Source organism: Bos javanicus, chromosome 3 (assembly GCF_032452875.1).
Source record: "Bos javanicus breed banteng chromosome 3, ARS-OSU_banteng_1.0, whole genome shotgun sequence".
NCBI lineage: Eukaryota > Metazoa > Chordata > Mammalia > Artiodactyla > Bovidae > Bos > Bos javanicus.
In genome coordinates, this window is record NC_083870.1 from 58745325 (window position 1) to 58758539 (window position 13215).

At 40.6% G+C, this 13215-nt stretch overlaps 1 pseudogene; it reads right to left on the reverse strand.

The window, feature by feature from the left end:
* Positions 1–11991: 11991 nt before the first annotated feature.
* On the reverse strand, positions 11992–12844 carry LOC133245195 (DDB1- and CUL4-associated factor 16-like; annotated as a pseudogene).
* Between the last annotated feature and the right edge of the window lie 371 nt (positions 12845–13215).

A 13215-nucleotide genomic window follows, 5' to 3' on the forward strand; every position in this document is an offset into this window, starting at 1 on the left:
GTGAGAAAATAAATTTCTGTTGCTTAAGCCAATGAATCTTTGGTCCTTTGTTATGGCAGCCCTCAAAAATTAATACACCATGTTTTAAATCCAGGGTTGTTTTTAGTTTTTTTTTTATTATTACTTCTTAGAAAATCTTTACCTCCATTTTTAATTTTCTTTCCTCCTTTGAGCTAAATTTTCTTGCCCTAATAAGTCATACTGTGGTGTCAAGCTTCATCCATGTACTGGAGTACAGGAGTTTCATAGATGTTAACAGTGTTTGAAGAACACCCAATGTTAGTGAATCTTGACTGGTACTTTTAATATAGCTTACATTTCTATATCTATGTAAAATCCTTGTTTTGTCACTGCCTCATCTGCGGGTGTAAGTTCTTAAATAATTTTATAGCTAATAAAATAAAACACTGAGCCATATAAAATTGAGGTCTCATCCCTTACCAATACACTATGAATTTTTCTTCTTTTTCTTACTTCCTATCTTTATAACATGGCCACAGCAGTCCCTCTCAACCAGGTTCGTGTTTTCAAGCTAAAAACATAGGAAGTCATTCTTAACCTTTTCCTTGTCTCATATATCCATCTCATTACTCAGTTCTGTTCATTCTCCCTTTAATACAATTATCTAATAGAAAAAGACTTGTAATATTAATCTACAATATTAAATTTGAATTACGAATATCAATATGGACTAATGACTTAAAAATATCAATATGGACTAATATATTAAACATATCTACCTATCTCTTCTGGCTTCAGGAGAAGGCAATGGCACTCCACTCCAGTACTCTTGCCTGGAAAATCCCATGGACAGGGGAGCCTGGTGCGCTGCAGTCCATGGGGTCGCTGGGAGTCGGACATGACTGAGCGACTTCACTTTTGCTTTTCACTTTGATGCATTGGAGAGGGAAATGGCAACCCACTCCAGTGTTCTTGCCTGGAGAATCCCAGGGACTCGGGAGCCTGGTGGGCTACCGTCTATGGGGTCACGCAGAGTCGGACACGACTGACGCGACTTAGCAGCAGCAATTCTGGCTTCATCCACTGAAAGAACGTAAAAGCTATGATATCCCCTTCCCAATAAGCACATCCAGAATCCAGATTTTGGTTTCAATTCATCATTACCTACTAAAAGAATAGTCGTCTTTGGAGAAATAGCTGATTCTAGGTGTTGAGCAGGAAACCACAAGGTGAGTTTAGGATATCTTGTGTCAGAAACCACAGAAGGGCTCAGTGATTTATAGGGGCATGTTAAAAGGACCCAGGAATTCATTTGAAAGGGTTTCCACTGGAAAAATTTTGAACATTTTGAAGTATAATTGATTGTTAAACATTGAATACATAAAAGTCTATTAGTTGACAGTGATACTCAAAAAAGTGAAGGAAAGGAGGGAAAAATCATTTGGATCATTAGAGATGACTACTTAATAAGTCCTGATTCTGAAATTGGTAATAAAAAGGAAAGAACTAAACATTTACCTTTCCTTTTTATGGGGAGTTGTATATCATACTATTAATAGTTGATGAGGGAAAATTCATATTTAGAAAAAAATGACAAAAATAGGAGTGAAACTATTTTAAAGTCACTATTTTGCAACCCCCAATGAAGTAATTGATTCAGGCAAGGATCACCAGTGATGAAAGATTATTGCGGAATGGGATAGTCACACGATGACAAAACATCCCCACACAGAGTACTTATTAATTGTGAAGAACAAAGGGAAGAGACCTGGTGGTAGTCCCCACTTTGACCAACGATTGATACAAAAGCATTCATAATATGGGATAATCTTACATTATGTTCCCACTGATGTGATGCAGATGAAATTCACAGAGTTGTTTATGAACTGTTCTTGCCAAAGATGTTCAACCGGAATCTAATTAAGCCTTTAGACTTAGCTTCAAATATATAGGAGTTACAGGGAATCAAAGAACAATAAAATTGTTAATCCAAGGAAACACACAGAGTAATCCCAAATGTGAAATATTTTATAGAGACTTTTTTAGATTCATTCAAAAGTCAATGTCATCAGTGGAGAAAGAGTAGGCAAGAATTGATCTAGATTAAAAGAGACTAAAGAGATATGACAACCAAATACAGTATACAAAACTTGGTTGACTCTTGACCTGATTAAAAAAAGCTAAAAAACCACTTTGAGAACAACTGGAGAAAATTTGAATATGAGCTTTATGTTAAAAGCTCCGTTGGTGGCTCAGGTGGTAAAGAATCTGCCCTGCAATGCAGGAGACCCAGGTTCCATCCCTGGGTGAGGAAGATCCCCTGGAGAAGGGAATGGCAACCCACTCCAGTATTCTTGCCTGGAGAATTCCATGGACAGAAGAGCTGGGTGGGCTATATAGTCCATAAGGCCTTAAAGAGTTGGACACAACTGAGCAACTAACACTTCCACTTTCTATACATTAAATATGACATATGATATTAAGAAACTAATATTAACTTTTTTAGATGTGATAATGAATGTGGTGATATATTAATAGAAGAAAATTCTTATTTTTAGGAGATGTGTATTTGGGTGATTGGGGACCAAGATCCTTCACTCAAGGGGGCAGTATTACTCGGGATCAGTGGAATGAAGGCCCAATGTTGCTGAATCTTTGTGTTTGACTGTAAATTAAAAATAAAGGTTTATATACAAATTCTCATTTTAAAAACTGACAAGTAAGTTTCTTTAAAACACTGCAGGCTGAAAAAAAAACTGTGGGCTACAGTGCTCACTCTTTCGTACTGACTTCTGTGTCATTCTTTCTTCTCTCTTCTTGTTCTAGAAGACTTTCTCCATCCTTTTCCCATTGAAATCCTGTGAGTCTTTCAAAACCTAACAAGCAAGACCATTCACCTTTCCAAATTCTTGTAGGCAGAGCTAGCACTCCCTCTCCGCTGTGTCTGGCTGTTTATACAAACCTCCATCCAGGACTTATAATGGAATGACATATTTGGTTGTCTGTCTCCTTCCACTTAATTCTGCACCCTCAGGATTAAGAGCCATAGTTTATTCATTGTGGTATCCCCCGTGCTGCTCACACTGTCTGGTATAAAGTCAACACTTGATAGACATCTGTTGATTGAGTTGCAGCCTGTTAAAAGTAATGCTGCAGAAAAATTTAGGACATGGCTTCTGTGGCATCCAGTTGGCAATATACTTAAGAATGTTTATGAATAAGTAAAAGAAAATTTCCTATTGTTATATTCCAAGCAAGGTTGTGTTTTGGGCTCATTTGTCTATTATAGGAAGTCAGGTAAACAAGTTTAGTTTTAAAAAGAAAAAAACTATCTCAAAAGGATTATTTCTGATCTTTTAATGCAAGAGAATGATTAATAGAGAATTGTTTCAAAGATGGATTTTCTAGAACAATCTTGGCCAAGATCAGGCCAAGGATTTAGGCTGCTTCATAACCTACAAATGCTCTAAACCTACTTGAACCTATATAAATAAGAACTGAATGGTGGAGTGTGTGCTCAATCAAGTCGACTACCTTCCTCCTTTTGGGACATCAATGCCTATAAGTGCTCTACACACCCAATTCTCTCCTTGTCATTTTCATACATTTCTTTTCTGCAATGCTTCCTTCCTACCTTTCTTTCTTCATTCCTTTCAAAATTCAGCTTAAAACTAAATTCTCCCAAGGAGTCTCTGATAAATGCCACACACCTTGATTGTTCCTCTATATTGTCTTCTCCATTATTAATCTGTGTGTTTTTTTTTTTGTTTGCTAGGCATGGTCTATTCCTCTGTAGGCTATATAATTACAATGATTGCGTTATTAAGAATAAGATAGTAAGAATCATTTGGAGGGATCCTGCAGCTTGCTGGATCTCAATTCCCTGGCCAGGGATTGAAAGCCCAGAATCCTAACCGTGAGGCCATCAGGAAACTCCTACAAACTAATTCCTACAGTCAGGCAACTAGGAAACACTGGTCTTATCCTTATGCCTGCTAAGTTGCTTCGGTTGTGTCCAGCTCTTTGCAACCCCATGGACTGTAGCCCGCCAGGCTCCTCTGTCCATGGGATTCTTCAGGCAAGAACACTGGAGTGGGTTGCCATGCCCTCTACCAGGGAATCTCTTCAACCCAGGGGTTAAGCCCATGTCTCTTATGTCTCCTGCATTGGCAGGAGGGTTCTTTACCACTGGTGCCACCTGGGAAGCTTGGATTTGGGATTAGACTGATTAGAATTGAGGCTGGAAGTTGTTAGCTGTGTGAAGCATTAGACAAGTTCCTGTGTTCACAGATGTGGATTTTTAAATCTAGGTAAACACTATCGTAGGGTTGTTCTGGGGAATTAAATGGTTCATTGGAGCATTAATACAGTCTAAGTTCTCAGTAAATGTTGAAAATTATGTTTACATTTGCTTGTCACTTTCTCCATCATGTTACTGTGATTCAAGGTTTGGGTGGTTGGGTTTCTTTGGATTTTCTGTAACACTGGTGATTCAGGGTAGAGTGACCCATAAGATTTTACCCTAGCTATTGTTGAGAATCTATTAACCTCTGGAAATTTTTTTTTTGCTTCAACAAGGTATCCTTTTTTTTGGTCCTCTTTAATTTTATCTGTTACCTCCATTAAATTATAAAAAGATCTTTGAAGTCAGTGACCCAGTCATACATTGTGTTACACATAGATCCAGTACCTGTGTAGTGGGCTATCAGCAGAGGGCATCATCTAATAGAACACACATTTATTTCATACAGCTATAGAACCATCATTTCTTGTTTAGGTTACAACAGCTCCTAATGAATCTTGGAGTCTTACACTCTTGCTTGCCTACAATCCAGTCTCTACACAGCAGTTGGTGTGATCTTTTAAAAATATTATCACAGGCTGTCATTCTCTTTTGAAATCTCCCAATTCTCCCTACGGTATTTAAAATAAAAAAAAACTTCTTACCATAATTTTGTAAGCCCTACCTGAACTGGGCTGGGTCTGTCTGACCTCATCTCCTGTCATTCACTTCCTGGATCATTACATTCCCGTAACTTTGCTGTTTCTCCTGCCTGGGTTTTTTCCCCGCTAGATCTTCCCATCATTGAGCCCAGATGTCATCTTCTCAGAGACCTTCCTTCCCTTCCCTGTTCAAAGTTTTCCTCCCATCAGTATCTATCCCATTAGCCTGCTTTATTTTCCTCTGATCTTTTACCCACTGTCTGATCTTGTACTTACCAGTCACTGATGTTAGCTTGCTTGTTTATTGGAAGCTCCATGAGAGCAGGCATGTTGCCCATCTTGTATCCCAGCACTAGGGATAGAACATGACACACTGCATGTGCTGCGTATATATTTGTCAACCTGATAAGTGAGTTTTACAGATAGAGTAAAGAACATGTGTAGAATCTAGTAGATTTCAACACTTTTCTAAAGTGGAAGACTTTTAAAAAGTCTTCCCTGGTGGCTCAGACAGTAAAGAATCTGCCTTCAATATGGGAGACCTGAGTTTGATCCCTGGGTTGGGAAGATCTGCTGGAGAAGGAAATGGCAACCCACTCCAGTATTCTTGACTGGAGAATCCCATGGACAGAGGAGCCTGGCAGTCCATGGGGTTGCAAAGAGTCGGACGTGACTGAGCGACTTCGCTTTCTCATCAAAGAAAATATTTGGTTTTAAATAATTAATTTGTGCGTTTGTCCAGTTCTTTTCACTCATTTTTGATGACTAATACAATTCTATACACATAGAAAGTTATTAGCAAATACTTGGCAATTTAAAGAATCCTTGTTCAGTAAAAACTACCACTGGGGGAAATCCATCTTCTGACCAGCAGCTGTGGACAGGGAAAATCTGGCCGGAGGAGAAGCAGAGCTGACCCCAGGGGACAAGGGCAAGTGAGAGATACTGAGCACAGCTCCTCTGGAGTTTCCCTACTGCTCTAGAGAGAGAGCGATAGGAAGCAGAAGAGGCAGGGTCGTCACTGAAGCACTCAGAGGAGAGGTGGGGAGAGCGGGCTCGTTAATGCCCGCCAGGGCTACAGTGAGAAGCAGCCTGGCCTGGAGCAACCCTGGGCCAGTGGCTGCAGCACTGCAGAAAGGATGGCAGTGAAGGCAGCACCACAGGAACAGTATCTCAGGGAGGTGGGGCCCTGGGATGCAGCCTTCCACGAAGGGCAGGCTGTAAGGGGCTTGGGAAGGAGGCAATGACTGAGAGATCACACTTTTATAATCTTACTTTTTTAACTTTTTAAAAACCAGTGTTATAAAACATCTACATAGGAACAGTTACTGATACATTCAGTTACACTGACATTATATGGTTTCCATTCAGTAATTTTCCATTAACAAATATTTTTTCTACCGACTCCAGTGCCCTTCTTTTTCCTTATGATGAGACACAGAGGGCTTGGCAGAAATTACTCATTAGTTTGTAACCATTCTTCTTTCTCCTTAAAGTTGCTATGCATTTATAGAATTTATTGATTCCTTTACTTCAATGAAGTATTCCTTGAAATACTTCAATTTTTTTATGCCACTTTATATACCTGATCATGGAGAATAGAAAAAGCAAAGCAAAAATAAGGAAGGATATATGATATCTTTAACAATCTATTTTCTGATTCCCCGTGGATACCCAGTCAAGCAGGATCTCACACAGTTTTCACTCTTTACTGTAGGTGTGTGAAAAGGCTTACTGGTCTCACGCATTTCATGTATATGTTGTTAACTCCTGGGTTTTGACTCCTCTAAAGAAACACAGCAAGACTCATTTACAAGTGTACATATGCTTCTATTCAACCAGAAGAAAATCCAAAGCAAGTTGTAGAAAAACAATGATGTTAAAAAAAACTCTAACTTCATATTGTATTAGGCTGAGATTTTCTGAAGTAAAGTTCTTTAAAGTTAGAAGGGTTCCTGAAAAGTTTGCAGTGAATGTGGAAAGCGCATTAAGTACTGCTCCAGGAAACATTGTACAGATGAAATGCTTTAATCTGCTAGCATAAATGCATTCTTAATTCTTTCCCAGTGGTCTTTTGGAATATGTTTTATTTGCTCTTGACTAAAGTTTGGATGCCAAGATGCAGGAAATATATTCCTTACAGAGCAGGTGTCTGTTTAATCCCCAGGTATGATCTTATAAGCCAGTTTAGCTAGAGATGGCCTGGTGGGAGCCTATAAAATGTTTATACTGTAACAGCAGGTCCCATAACAGGTCTAGAGTAATTAGGCTACACTACACTACTCCCTCCCCCCAAAACAGGAACTCCTAAAGGGGCTTTCCCAGTGGCTCAGTTGGTAAAGAATCTGCCTGCAATTCAGGAGACCTGGGTTTGATCCCTGGGTAGGGAAGATCCCCTGGAGAAGGAAAGAGCAACCCACTCTAGTACTTTGCATGCAGAATTTCATGGACAGAGGAGCCAGGCAAGCTACAGTCCATGGGATGACAGAGTGGACAAGACTGTGTGACTTTCACTTTCACTTTCAAAGGGTGCCATGTGTAGGCCAAAAAGAAACCCCAGTAAGACTGTAGGCACTGGAGTGGTTGTGAGGAGATACCCCACACCGGAGGGCAAAGGAGAAGCCCCAGCAAGATGATAGGAGGGGCGAATTCATGTTTAAAATCACACCCCATTTCTGCCAGAGACGCTCAGAGGCTCAAACAAACCTCATGTGCACCAGGACCCAGGGACCCCACAGAGACTGAGACAGAAGTGTGTTTGAGCGTCTCCTGTAAAGGTATGGGTCAGCAGTGGCCTGCCACAGGGACAGAGGCTCTGGGTGCAGCAGACTTGGGTATGGCATAAGCACTCTTAGAGGAGGTCGCCATTAACCCCACCATAGAGCTACCAGGCCTTACAGAACTGAGAAAAAGACTCTTGGAGGGCACAAACAGAACCTTGTATGCACCAGGACCCAGGAGAAAGGAGCAGTGACCCCACAAGAGACTGACCCAGACTTACCTGTGAGTGTCCAGGAGTCTCCAGTGGAGGCGTAGGTCAGTGGTGGCCTGCTGCAGGGTGGGGGGCACTGAGAGTAGCAGTACATGCATGGGATCTTTTGAAGGAGGTCACCATTACCTTCATTACCTCCACCATAGTTTGGCCCCACGTAAATAGCAGGGTGGGAACACAGCTCCATCCATCAACAGAAATTGAATTAAATTTACTGATCATGGCCCCACCCATCAGAACAAGACCCAGTTACCCCTTAGTCAGTCTCTCCCATCAGGAAGCTGCCATAAGCCTCTTATCCTTCTCCACTAGAGAGCAGACAGACTGAAAACCACAATCACAGAAAACTAACCAATCTAATCACATGGACCACAGCCTTGTCTAACTCAATGAAACTATGAGCCATGCCATGTAAGGGCCATCCAAGACAGACAGGTAGTGGTGGAGAGTTCTGACAAAATGTGGTCCACTGGAGAAGGGAATGGCAAACCACTTCAGTATTCTTGCCTTGAGAACCCCATGAACAGTATGAAAAGGCAAAAAGGTATGACACTGAAAGATGAACTCCTCAGGTCAGTAGGTGCCCAATATGCTCCTGGAGGAGAGTAGAGAAATAACTCCAGAAAGAATGAAGAGACGGAGCCAAAGCAAAAACAACACCCAGTTGTGGATGGGACTGGTGATGGAAGTAGAATCAGATGCTGTAAAGAGCAATATTGCACAGGAACCTGGAATGTTAGGTCCATGAATCAAGGCAAATTGAAAGTGGTCAAACAGGAGATGGCAAGAATGAACATCAACATTTTAGGAATCAGCAAACGAAAATGGACTGGAATGGGTGAATTAACTCAGATGACCATTATATCTACTACTGTGGGCAAGAATCCCTTAGAATAAATGGAGTAGCCATCATAGTAAACAAAAGAATCTGAAATGCAGTACTTTCTGTACTAATCTGTACTAATCTGTAATGCAATACTGAAATGCGATCCCAAAAATGACAGAATGATCTCTGTACGTTTCTGAGGCAAACCATTCAATATCACAGTAATCCAAGTCTATGCCCCAAACAGTAATGCTGAAGAAGCTGAAGTTCAACGGTTCTATGAAGACCTCCAAGACCTTCTAGAATTAACACCCCCAAAAGATGTCCTTTTCATTATAGGGGACTGGAATGCAAAAGTAGGAAGGCAAGAAACACCTGGAGCAACAGGCAAATTTGGCCTTGGAGTACAGAATGAAGCAGGGCAAAGGCTAACAGAGTTTTGCCAAGAGAACGCACTGGTCATAGCAAACAATCTCCTCCAATAACATAAGAGAAGACTCTACACAAGGACATTACCAGATGGTCAACACCGAAATCAGACTGATTCTATTCTTTGCAGCCAAAGATGGAGAAGCTCTATACAGTCATCAAAAATAAGCCCAGGAGCTGACTGTGGCTCAGACCATGAACTCCTTATTGCCAAATTCAGACTTAAATTGAAGAAAGTAGGGAAAATCACTAGACCATTCAGATAAGACATAAATCAAATCCCTTACAATTATACAGTGAAAGTGGGAAATAGCTTTAAGGGACTAGATCTGGTAGACAGAGTGCCTGATGAACTATGGATGGAGGTTCATGACACTGTATAGGAGACAGGGATCAAGACCATCCCCAAAAAAAGGAAATGCAAAAAAAGCAAAATGGCTGTCTGAGGAGGCCTTACAAATAGCTGTGAAAAGAAGAAAAGCAAAAGGCAAAGGAGAATAGGAAAGATATACCCATTTGAATGTAGAGTTCCAAAGAATAGCAAGGAGAGATAAGAAAGCCTTCCTCAGTGATCAAAGCAAAGAGATAGAAGAAAACAATAGAATTGCAAAGACTAGAAATCTCTTCAAGAAAATTAGAGATACCAAGGGAACGATTTATGCAAAGATGGGCACAGTAAAGGACAGAAATGGTATGAAACTAACAGAAGCAGAAGATATTAAGAAGAGGTGGCAAGAATACACAGAAGAATTATACAAAAAAGATCTTCACAACCCAGATAATCATGATGGTATGATCACTCACCTAGAACCAGACATCCTGGAATGTGAAGTCAAGTGAATGTGAAGTCAGTGTGGGCCTTAGGAAGCATCACTATGAATAAAGCTAGTGGAGGTGATGGAATTCCAATTGAGCTATTTCAAATCCTAAAAGATGATGCTGTGAAAGTGCTGCACTCAATATGCCAGCAAATTTGGAAAACTCAGCAGTGGTCACAGGACTGGAAAAGGTCAGTTTTCACTCCAATCCCAAAGAAAGGCAATGCCAAAGAATGCTCAAACTACCACACAATTGCACTCATCTCACATGCTAGTAAAATAATGCTCAAAATTCTCCAAGCCAGGTTTCAACAATATGTGAACCATGAACTTCCAGATGTTCAAGCTAGTTTTAGAAAAGGCAGAGGTCCAGAGATCAAATTGCCAACCTCTGTTGGATCATTGAAAAAGTAAGAGTTCCAGAAAAACATCTATTTCTGCTTCACTGACTATGCCAAAGCCTTTGACTGTGGATCACAACAAACTGTGGAAAATTCTGAAAGAGATGGGAATACCAGACCACCTGACCTGCCTTCTGAGAAATCTGTCTGCAGGTCAAAAAGCAACAGTTAGAACTGGACATGGAACAATAGACTGGTTCCAAATAGGAAAAGGAGTATGTCAAGGCTGTATATTGTCACCCTGCTTATTTAACTTATATGCAGAGTACATCATGAGAAATGCTGGGCTGGAGGAAGCACAAGCTGGAATCAAGATTGCTGGGAGAAATATCCTTAACCTCAAATATGCAGATGATACCACCCTTGTGACAGAAAATAAAGAAAAACTAAAGACCCTCTTGATGAAGGTGAAAGAGGACAGTGAAAAAGTTAGCTTAAAGCTCAACATTCAGAAAACTAAGATCATGGCATTTGGTCCCATCACCTCAAGGCAAATAAATGAGGAAACAGTGGAAACAGGGGCAGAGTTTATTTTGGGGGGCTCCAAAATCACTGCAGATGGTGATGGCAGCCATGAAATTAAAAGGCACTTACTCCTTGGAAAGAAAGTTATGACCAACCTAGATAGCATATTCAAAAGCAGAGACATTATTTTGCCAGCAAAGGTCTGTCTAGTCAAAGCTGTTGTTTTTCCAGTGGTCATGTATGGATGTGAGAGTTGGACTGTGAAGAAAGCTGAGCGCCGAAGAATTGATGCTTTTGAACTGTGGTGTTGGAGAAGACTCTTGAGAGTCCTTTGGACTGCAAGGAGATCCAACCACTCCATCCTAAAATAAATCAGTTCTGAATATTCATTGGAAGGACTGATGTTAAAGCTGAAACTCCAATACTTTGGCCACCTAATGTGAAGAATTGGCTCATTTGAAAAGACCCTGATGCTGGGAAAGATTGAAGGTGGGAGGAGAAGGGGACAACAGAGAATGAGATGGTTGGATGGCATCTCTGACTCAATGGACATGAGTTTGTTAAACTCCAGGAGTTAGTGATGGACAGGGAGGCCTGGCGTGGTGCAGTCCATAGAGTTGCAAAGAGTCGGACACAACTGAGTGACTGAACTGAAGTGAACTGAGATGTAGGCCTAGCAATATAAAAACTAAGAGACAAATCCATATTCTCACCATTTTTTTTTTTTTTTGTCTAATTACTCAAGTTAATTCAACCACCTTCCTGGAAATGAATATCAGAGAAAGTTATACCCAGAAAGGTGTTACTGGGAGTTAACACTTTCCACAATGTAATGGCTCCTTTCTCCATCCCATTAATAATTAGGTTTATAGTTAAATCCATTATATAGGCAGAGTAAATTGTGGGGAGAACTGAGCATGGAGAATATACTTATGTTTTGTAATAAGGCCTCTTTGAGTAATTCTCTACTGAATTTCTCATTTTATCCACAGGGTTTCTCAAAGGGAATACTTACAGGTGCATCTTCTGTAGTTGAGTTACAGGACTCTTAGGCATATATGTTCAGTACTTGATTGTACTTGGACTTCTGAAGGCAGGGCACAGTTTGGTTGAGAAGACATAGTCAACTGTGGACTATGTAACTGTATTCTTTCCTCAACTGGCAACCTGAGAGATATGAGAAGGAATGGTGGACCTTTGTAGCGATCCACTTAGGAATTTGTTAACTGCATTTTGGAAGTCAGTTTAAGAGTAAGCAGTGTTGATGGGCTTAACATGGACTATCTCCTTAACTGTTATAGTTATCCAGCTATACCACAACTAAAAGGCACCAATTAGAAATGTGCTTAAGGCATTTAGGTATGGGAGTGGCTCTGCTCAGTTTTTGTTCAGGGTAGCTGCTTGGTGGTGAGTCACAGTGCTCTATTTAGAGTGGAAAGCTGGCAGAGATTCATAAGGGGCTTTTGAAAGGTGGAACTCCACAAGAAGCTAGAGGAGGCCATTCAGAGATTGGTTTCAGTTTGGGTACGTAGTGGAATCAATGAAAGAGTCTTAGACCTATCTCTCCAAGTACATGGACTAGTGTGCTAGCATCCAAGATTTTAGCATGGTGTAACCAGGAATTTAGGATATAAAGGTTTCTAAGTTGTAGAATATTTTTAAATGGTATTTAACCTGCCAGGCAAGACTATCAAGAGATGTTAGGTTGGGTACCATAGGGTCCCCTTCTTCAAAGGAATCCCACTCATTGTCAGAACTCTCACTGAGGTAATTAGCATTTTCTTCTTCCTCACTTTTTGATTCTGATAAGGAGTCAGTAGAGGGATTTCTAGGAACCATTAGAAGAGACCAACAGGATAGGGAAAAAAAGGTACTAGAAAAAGGTGGCAATCTAAGCCAATAAAACCCTAACACTGGCAAATAGAAGCAAAAAAGAGAAATCCTTTTAGTAAGTTCATTTGGCTATTTCTCAGTCTGTTTCACACACAGAGTGCCCCTGACTCACACCACTGTGCCGTTCTGCAAGATAATGTTCTTTACTTATGAAGAAGACAGCTCAGTTCCTCAGGACTGAGCTGTGTAAAATTAGTCACTGACCAGTGGCACAGGTCAGAGTCTCTCCTTCAAGTCCTGGCTACCCAAGAAGAGAAGGGGCCTCATCTAGGCAAGCTGATTTTCTTACCATGGTCTCAACTGGTCGTGATATTATGAAGAGACATTTTATGTGCTCTTTTTTTTTTTTTTTTTAACAGAAATAGTATATCTATTTGGTAATGAAAGGAAACAGCCTTCTTTGTCTGCCGGTGCAGCAACTTTTGTGCAGTGGGGTGGTGGGATGGGTTGTGAAGGATCTGTCTGGCGTGCACAGATCTGACATTT